Below are 10,395 nucleotides of genomic sequence, written 5' to 3'. Positions count from 1 at the left end.
TTACAAAATAATTCAGAGTAAAGAAAAAGTTCAAGGTGCGTTGTAGGGCCTAGGTCTACATCATGAGCGCCAGTAGGACTATGAGATAATTTTACGACTAAAAACAGTTTAAACTGCTTGCTCCCATTCCGAAATCCAAATTTTAACGATTTTTCGCTCCGAACTTTGTCTATAGTAAATTCAAGATCGTTGTTGTTGTTGTTGTTTGTTGAAAATTAATGGCGACCAGTCATATTTGACTATTATCGCCAACTCGTTAGGCCAACTATTATTTCTTTTCTTTTTTTCGACGTGTCTTTAAAAAATCGTTCCTCTCCTTCTTTTTTTTCTTTTCTTTTTTATTATTATTATTATTATTATCATAAAGACTATCGTATCTTACAGGTTACCGCATGATCCCGTCCTTTCTAACGACACCGTCCAGACATCGTCCTGTCTCTCCGGTGTAGACAGGGGGCTCCCTTTGGGATACTCTATAGTCTTGAAACTCGAAAAAGAAATAGAAATAAAAATGATAGAGTCTTTTCCCGTGAAATGATCTCGCATATACCAATCAAATACATGTATGTCTGTTTTGCTTTGTATAAAAATGATAAAATTTGATATGGGGAGGTTAGGATGATTCGAAATTTATGGGGCATCCAAAATAAGGGCTTTAATAAATGGAATGGTGCATTGTTAAATCAAGGTTGTAAGTTAGATGAACATGGAATTAGTAAATAACCTACATATATATACACACATGCATATACATATTCTTTTTCCTTTCCTTCCATTTCTTCATTTTTATTATTTTCCTTTCATTTATTCTCCTCTTCCTTCCATTCTTCTTTTTTTCTTTTCCCTTTTCCTCCTTCCTCTCCTTTCCCTTTCTTTTCCTTTTTTGTTAACTCTTTCTTTCCTTTGTCTTTTTTTTTTCTCAAAATGGATAATAAGCTCTACTGAATACAAGGCATATAACCTAGAGAGAAAAGAGATATATATTATTCTAAAACTAAAGTGAACAAGGACCATCATCTTATATGGTCATTATACTCATATAAATGATATATATACACACATGTGTATCTACATGAATAAATATACTAATCAAATATATATATTTCTCTCTTTCCGCCACGGAAAAGAAAAAAAAATCCTATCGAATTATTCTTTTTGGAAACGTTTCGTTCTTTGAACGAAACGGACCAGTGCATTTTGGACACCAGGGTCCCAAGAATTCAGGAGCCTGGGAATTCCCTCGGGATCGGCGATGTCTGCCTCGACAAGAAGCATCGACCTTTCAATTAAATACTTATGACATTTCACAATATAGTGTTCAATTGTTTCTTTCTCCGGACATGAATTGCACTGTCCCGTTGGGTGTATTTTCATTCGCCAGAGATCTTCATTTAGTCCTATATGGCCTAATCGGAGTCGACGGAATATCTTTTCTCTTGCTCGGTCTAATGAGCAAGTCGGTGATTGTAAGACCGACTTTTGGATTACTTTATAGTGGGTGTTAGGGGAGTTTTGCCATCTAGACTGCCATTGATTAAAAGAAATTATCTTTAAAATGTTATTCACTTCGGACGTACATAAGTAATTTGTTATTTCTATGGGTTTATTGAGAGCTGCTTTGGCATGAAAATCAGCACGTTCGTTACCCAGTATTCCACAGTGGGAGGGGATCCATTCAAACCTAACATCAATATTTTTCAATTTTAGATGGGACAAACTTAATAGTATTTCCGAAATGAAATTTTCCTCTTTGTTATTCTTTAATGCCAGTAAAGCACTTAAGGAGTCTGTGAAAATAACTGTACCTACATAAAGGTTATCTAGCTGGTGTAGCCAATTAAGGGCAAGCATGATACCTGCCAGTTCGGTTCTGTAAACAGAAGTACCATCTGACAATCTCTTTGATTGTTGATAAGAGAATGCTGGAACGCAAAATGCTGCAGAACTGCGCCCTTCCTTGGGTGTTTTGGATCCGTCAGTAAAAATGTGGAGCTGATTATTCCATTTCGTATTAATGAATTCTAAGCTTGTCTGTAACAAATGTAATGGATTATCTGACTTACTTACCTGGTTTGTCAGTTCCGTTGATATAACTGGTTCCGTTAGTAGCCAAGGGGGGAAATTTGTGGGTTTGAATTTTTCTATACATAAGTAATTATTCGAATTTGCTGTTCGATACCCGAAAGGTTTATTGCAATTCTTACCTTCCATATACTGATATTGCCAGCAAGGTTGTAAGCTTGAGAAAAGAGGATGCTTAGGTTGAAGTTCTATACTATGTTTGAATTTATGAGCTAGCTGTTGTCTTCTTAGATCTAGTGGAGTTTCTCCCATTTCTACTTGCAGAGATGCTAAAGAGGTAAGTGGAAGTGCACCTGCACATATCCTTAAAGATTGGTATTGTATTGAGTCTAAAGTTTTCTTAACACTTTCTGAAGCACTATCATATGCCTCACATCCGTAGTCCAGGAGGGATCGGATATAGGATCTATATATCATCATTAGAGACTTAGAAGAACTTCCCCATGACGTACCAGTTAAACATCTGAGGATATTCATTTTTTTCTTACATCTGGTTGCAATGTTCTCTATATGTTCAGTCCAGGTAAGTTTCTTATCAAAAATCATTCCTAAAAAGCGATGCGAATCTTCACGTTTTAGGGGTATGCTATTTATAGTAAGATTTATCTCAGATAGTTTTCTACTCTTAGTAAAAAGTATGGGGACAGTCTTCTTTTGAGAAAGCTGGAGGCCCCATGAGGAGAACCAATCATATAGAACATTCAGATAATTTTGTATTTTCTTGGTAATGAAAGGGATGTTACTGCCAGAGATCCATATTGCACAGTCATCGGCATACAGTGAAATTTTAATCGAGGGATCTGTAGGGATATCATGTAACATAATGTTAAAAAGTGTGGGACTGAGAATACTACCTTGGGGGAGACCTCTATCCATCTTGAATTCTTTTGATAATTGCTTATCAACACGAACTTCATAAGTGCGGCCTTTCAAAAAGTTGCGTAGAAAACTAAGCAAGTTCCCTTGTATACCTATTTCATTCAATTTATGAACTAGACCTTCTATCCATATCGTGTCATATGCTTTATTTATGTCCAAAAAGATAGCTAATGTATGTTCCTTGTTATTTATACTCTTTTGAATGTCGTTCTCAAGGTTCACTATACTATCTATGACACTCCGGTTTCTTCTGAAACCGTTCATGAAGGATGGTAATATTTCATGTTTTTCGAGGAACCAATCGAGCCTTGACTTGATCATGGTTTCCATGATTTTTATCAAGCATGATGATAAGGCTATGGGCCGATATGATGAGGTATCACTTGAATTTCCGTTATGTTTTAAAATTGGGATCATTATTGAGTGCTTAAGCTGGGATGGGATTTGTTGTGTTTCCAAAATCGAATTGAAGAGCAAAAGTAAGTACTCTTTTGCTACGAGGGGAAGGTTTTGGTATACTATGTAAGGTATTTTGTCCTTACCCGGAGCAGAATTTCCTTTCTTTTCGATAGCTCTATTGAGTTCTGTAATACTTAATTCCTCATTCAGGACATGCGTGTTTATTTCCTCTGGTCTATTATTTTCCCTTTTTTTACGTTGTTCGAAAATAAGTTTCTGCTTGTTTTCAGTGAAATCCGTTGCTTCTTTGGTAAAAATCGTTTGAAAGAATCTCCCAAACAAATCTGCCTTGTCTTGGTCAGATTGGACAATTGTGTCTTTGTCTTTCAATATTGGGATTCTCTTGGGATGGGATTGTATACCGTTAAGTCTTTTAATGCACTTCCAAATAGTGGATTCTGGGACAAATCGATTAAGGTTCTTACAAAAATTATGCCAGTACTGCTGTTCACTTCGACGGAGAATTTTCTGCGCTTCCGCCTTCTTTTTCAGAAAATTATTCAAATTTTCAATAGAAATTGTTCGGTTTAATTTCCTTTTGGCTTTATTTCTCTCTTTAATTTTATCCGAACACTCTTTATTCCACCAAGGGATCGGCATACGCTGTTGTTTTTTCTTTTGGGGGGAAATTTTATTTAACACCCCAGTTATTTTGTCTACAAACTTACCATATAATTCAGTTGGATTTTCTTCAGTGTTTTCTGCATTGTTTTGCTTAAATACCTTTTCACATTCAACTGAAAAAAGTGCCCAGTTCATAGTTCGAAAAGGCCATCTGATATCCTCTTTTTCTTTTTGCATAAATGTATTATTACTCAGTAATTTGTCGAGAGTTATATCAATAAAAATTGGATAATGATCACTGCCGAACTGGGTTGGCGATGTAGACCATTCGCATTTGCCAGCTAAAGAAGGTGAAGTTATTGAGAGATCTAAAGCTGATGTTTTGGCATTCCTCGGGTCCATTCTTGTGGCAGATCCATCAATCAAAAGAACCATATGTGTGTCATTAATAAGATTTTCAATAATTTTCCCATTATGGTCTGTTCTTTCACCTCCCCACAGGGTGTTGTGAGAATTAAAATCTCCTAATATTATATAATTGCGGTGCTCTAGTATACTCACTTTAATTTCTTTAACTATATCATCGTTTAGTTGTTTACATGGATTATAAAAATTAACAATTCTACAAGTAAGACCTTCAATATATATATCTAAAATTTGTAGTTCTATGTCTGTTTCTATTGAGGGGTAGGCATATTGAACTGAATCATGAATGTATATTGCACATCCACCTCGATGTTGGGATTGTTTATTTTTGGGGATACAGGAATATTCTGGAAAGTATAAATTAATATTGTCATTAAACCACGTTTCTTGTACACAAATAAGGTGGACTATTTCATTTGCTTTATTTTTGCTATTGACAAATTTCAAGAGCTCAGCTCCATGAGCTGGTAGACCTTGTGCGTTCCACTGAATAATGGAAAGCACAGCTAATAATGATGTAATAGAACTAGCTCTGGTCGTTCGGCTGAACTGGGCCTGAGCCCCTGAGTAAAAGTCTTTCTGATGACACCTTGATTAGGTGAATGATATTCTTTTCACTTATATCTTTGTAAAAAAGTTTCAATAATTCAACTAAGGAAATTATCAATCTCTCACATGCTTCTGTTGTTGGTAACATGTCTGTTGGGGGGTTGTTCACATCATCTTCTATATCTAGACTCTGGGTATTCAAGTATGTGCTAGATGGAACTTTCCTCGGTGCTTCATAAGGTGGGGGTATAGATCTACTTGAAGTTTGGGTTGAGGGAGCGCTGTTGGATGGGGGAGCTCTATTGGATTGGAGTTCAGAAGGCCTAATGGGTTGATGAGGCCGATTAGAGCCCTGTTGTGGGGGGTCTTGGTGAACTTGTTCTGGGATTGGATTTGAGTTAGGAACAGATTGGTTTTGCCTTTCGCCCCAAACTTTTGTAGCTTGTGCGTATGTTAATTTACTTTCATATTTAATTCTCTGAACCTGTTTCGCCTTTTTTGCTTCTTTACATCCGTTGTAGGCAGCGGAGTGTGCCTCTCCGCAATTTGGGCAGCCCGGATTGTCTTTTCTTGGACATTCATTGAAAGAGTGAGGTTCTCCACATCTTACACATCTCAATTTAGATCTACATTGAACAACTGTGTGCCCAAACATTTGGCATCTGTAACACCTAGTTACTGGCGGAATATAAAGTGCTACTTTAAATGATTGAAAACACATTGTAATATTTTCTGGAAGTTACTTGCTTGTTGAATGTTAAAATAACACTCCTAGTTGGGACGAAAACGGGTTGGTAATCGTTTTCAGCATTTCCAGTTCTTTTTGACATCTTTCTTTTTGCTGCTCAAAACATTTTGGTGTTTCAGTTCTTCTTCTATTTCTTTATCTGTCATATCTATGGGGATACCTGAGATTATTCCTCTAGCGCCAACAGCTTTTTCTTGGACTTTTACCGGAATGTTACCAATTGACTGGATTTGCTGTAGGCTTCGATGTTGTTTTTCGTTTTTACATTGGACTAGAATTCCAGCGTACACATGGTTGATCCGCTCAATAGGAGACAAACCAACACATTCTTTAATTGACTTCGCAATATCTTTTGGGTTTATATTCTTCAATGATTTTTTCTTGTCGATTGGAACAATTAGAGTTTTCAGATGATTGGTGCTATGAATGGAAGTGCTGCGGTTAGGAGAGGGGGTTTTGTAGTCAGTATTTCGTGATTCAGAATCGCTGGAAGAGGAGTCCGCTCTGAGCGAGATAGATTCTACCGCCAGACTTCCTTCACGTTTGCGTTTATTTTGGCGTTTTTTATACGTGACAGTCCGGACATCCTCGTCCATGTCAAAAGGGTCGACTTCCGGAGCGGAAGTCGACGCCATATTGGGTGCGCCGGGGAGAGGCGGGAATTTTAAATTCCGCCACGTGTGTGCGTGTATTAGTGCTAGTAGTATTAGAGTGCAGTTAAAGCCCAAATCTTAAATGCTACCTTATCTCGTAAAATCCAACTCACCCATGCAGTCTCTGAATCTCAATTACAAGAGTATATGCCCATGAAATCAAATTCCAGAAGAAAAGTAAAAATTTTCTGTCAAAAAGATGAAATTTTCTCCAAAACTTGATCCGATCGGGAGAGTCACGTCAGTACGTCAGAGCACGTCAGAGCACGTCACGAGGGGGGGGGGCACTTATATTGACGAGTGCGCGACCAAAACACGTAAAAGGGATGTCTTTTTCAAGATAGGGTAACATACCTGGTAACATAACGTAATAAGGGTGTCAAAAACAAAACATCGAAATAATGAAAAAAAGTATCTATTTTCGCTAGGAAAGCTCCGTATTTAGGGTCAAATTTGCGACCATAACAAATAGGACTAAAATGTTTTATAAATAAAGATGCACTTGCCGAAAGAGTAAACGTGTGAGAGCCGTTATATTGTAAGGATTGTCACTGTTATTGTCAACCGATACCGAGATGATCGTCTGTGTGATCGGGGTCGGGGGCGACTGCAAAATGGAAGCTTCTCGCCAAGTGACTTACCGTGATCTTCAGAGATTAATGTTGCTAGATTAAAGGTGTTTTCGTTTTAATTCCTGTCTGATTCCTGGTTATTCCTGTCTGTACTTTTGGATCCCCTTATAGTGGCGCTGCGAGCAGGGTAGATGAGTTGGTTATTCAGAGAGGAGCGAATGTTTCAAATTCTGGTTCTGGAGGTGACTCCTCCACACGGAGACGGGCAGGTACAGGCAATGCATCAACCGGGCGTAGGTACTTTAATGGTCCTTGTTATCGGTGTGGTCAGCTCGGGCACAGGATTGCTAACTGTCCTGTACCCCCAGGAGTCGAGCCTCAACACTTGGCTGCACAAGGCCCAGATCAGATATCACCACAGAGATGCAATTTTATCTCATGGAACAAAGGTGATGTAACAACAGCAGAGGTTGTTATTGAAGGTCCAGCTGACAAAGTCACAAAGACTAGAGCCCTGTTGGACTCAGGATCAGCAGTGTCCTTGATTACCTCTGATCTGTGTAATGACCTAGGTGTGCAGCTTGTAAGTGAATCAGATGGAGTGTTAGGCATGATAAATGAGACTGAGTTAGTGCCTGAAGGTTTAGCGTCTCTCCAAGTTGGTCTAGGAGGCAGCAGTGCAAATGTTGTTTTTCACGTAGTTAACAAACTGCCAGTACCTGTTCTACTAGGTGTAGATTTTGCCGAAAAGGTGAAGCTTGTCATCGATTTTGGAAGTGGTAGTTTTAGCACCAGTAGCACTGCAGCCGATGAACGGCCAGTCAAGTTTTCCTTGGATGGAGTAACTGATGTGTCACCGGTCAGAGACGAAACTGACGGTCATTCTGGAGCTAAAGGGAAGTTAGAAAAGCTTGATATGAATGAAGTAGAGCAAGAGAAGTTAAATCAGATTTTCCTGGATTTTCCGGATGTATTTGATGAAGAGCCTGGTCATACAGATGTGGCTACCCACAGAATTGATGTTGGGGAGGCCGCTCCCGTCCGTGCTCATCCCTACAAGCTTAGCCCTGAAAAGAGGCAAGCCCTTGATGAGGAGATAGATAGGCTTCTTCAGCTGGGTAAGATTGAACCCTCTGACTCGCCATGGGCAGCTCCTGTAGTTATGGTCCCAAAGAAGAATGGGAAATATAGGATGTGTGTAGACTACAGGAAATTGAACAAAGTGACAAAGGTTGATGCTTTTCCTATGCCTACCGTTGATGACATTTTGAGCTCCCTGCATGGAGCCTCGGTGTTCTCATCACTAGATCTACGCAGTGGATACTGGCAGATGAGAGTTGAGAGTGAGGATATGGAAAAAACTGCCTTTGTTTGCCATAGGGGTCTTTTTCACTTCAAGGTCCTCCCTTTTGGTGTTGTGAATGGTCCTGCGAGTTTTCAGAGGTTAATGTCTAAGGTACTTGAAGGACTGATAGGGCGTAATTGCTACGTCTACTTAGACGACATTGTGTGCTTTTCTCGTGATGTGGAACAACATCTCTATGATCTTCGCGAGATATTTGGTCGCTTACGTGAAGCGGGACTGACCGTGAATGCTGACAAATGTGAGTTCGCCTGTGGAGAAATGAAATATCTTGGCCATGTTGTCAGTGCAGATGGTCTGAAGATGGATCCTGATAAAGTATCCACCATTGTCAACTATCCCCAGCCAGTGTCAGTTAAGGAATTAGAGAGGTTTCTTGGGATGGTGGGGTGGTATCAGAAATTCATTCCTGGTTTCTCGGATCTCGCTGCACCCCTTAACGAGCTCAAGAAGAAAGGAGTTTCTTGGAATTGGACAGCTGGCTGCGTTAGTGCATTTCAGACTCTGAAGGAAAGACTCCTAACAGAGCCAATATTGGGATATCCTGATGAGTACTCCAGGTTTTCTGTACACACCGATGCCAGCGATGTGGGCATTGGTGCGATCCTCACACAATGTCAACAGTCTGGTACGCGAACAATCGCATATGCAAGTCGCTCTCTCTCTGCCGCAGAGAGAAATTACAGTACAACAGAGAAAGAGTGCCTGGCCGTAGTGTGGGCCCTTGAGAAGTGGAGGCCATACGTAGAGGGTAGAGAATGTCGGGTGATAACTGATCACCAAGCTTTGTGCTGGTTGTTCAGAAAGAAAAAACAGAATGGCCGGCTGGCCCGCTGGATCCTGAGGCTTCAGGATTTCAGATTCCAAGTCATATACAGGCCAGGAAAACAACATCATGTGCCAGATGCACTCTCTAGGATCCATAAGGCAGAGGTTGCCCCCATGGTGGGAGTTGTTAGTAAGACTTTCGTTAACAATGATCATGAAAGTCAAGAGGAGGAGTATTGTGCAGCTAGTGATTGTACTATCCCAGATGATAAGGTGGTTGACTGGATAGAATGTGATGATTGTGATAAGTGGTATCACCAAGTATGTGTTCATATTGACCCACAGGAAGCTAAAGATCTCAAAAGATACTCCTGCCCATCTTGTGCAAATCAGTCACGAATCAGTGAAGGAATTGCAGTTTCCTCGGAATTGACAAAGGCTTCTGTTTTTAGAGCTCAGAGGAATGACCCTATGCTCTTACTAATGATTCAAAGGATTGAGAAGCAGGAGAATAATGGAGATGTGAATCAGACGAGTACGGCTTTCAATTTGAAAGATAGAGTGTTGTATAAGGATGAGTGTTTGGTTATCCCTAAATCACTTCAGAGTGCTGTATTAGCCGAGTGTCATTGCAAGCCCACAGCAGGGCATCTTGGGAGAAGGAAGACTCTTGAAAGGTTGAAGTCCATGAATATTTGGTGGAACGGTATGTCACGATCGGTGAGAAGCTTCATCCGCGGTTGTAAAGTTTGCCTTAAAACCAAACCCTCTTACCAACGACGTCAGGGGAAAATGTTGTCTACTACCTCATTTGGACCATGGGAGAAAGTTGGTGTGGATCTCATGGGACCTCTCCCAAAGTCATATGCTGGACATGAGTACATCTTGGTGGCTGTCGACCACTTCTCTAAGTTCGTAGAGATTCTACCCTTGAAGTCAGCTAGCAGCCAGTCGATGGCTGCTACTCTAGTGAGGGAACTGTTTTGCAGGTATGGACCTCCAAAAGCCTTGTTGTCAGACAACGGTCCCCAGTTCAGGAGCAAGGCTTTGAATGCTGTCTGTGAGTCTTGGGGGATTGAGCAGATCTTCATCACACCCTATCACCCCCAAACCAACTGGGTAGAAAGGGTGAACCGTAACATCAAGGCAATGCTCCAAGCTTACTCTGAAACTGATCATCGCCAATGGGACATTCATCTTGCAGAGTTTGCATTTGCCCTCAACAGCAGTAGCCATGACACTCTTGGGGTGGAACCATCAGTGGTAATGTTTGGACGACGCTTAGCTTCACCTTTGACTAATCGCCTGCAGGTGGAACGAAGCAGGGACATT

This window comes from Lytechinus variegatus, chromosome 4 (genome assembly GCF_018143015.1).
Source record: "Lytechinus variegatus isolate NC3 chromosome 4, Lvar_3.0, whole genome shotgun sequence".
NCBI lineage: Eukaryota > Metazoa > Echinodermata > Echinoidea > Temnopleuroida > Toxopneustidae > Lytechinus > Lytechinus variegatus.
This window is presented reverse-complemented; position numbering follows the sequence as displayed.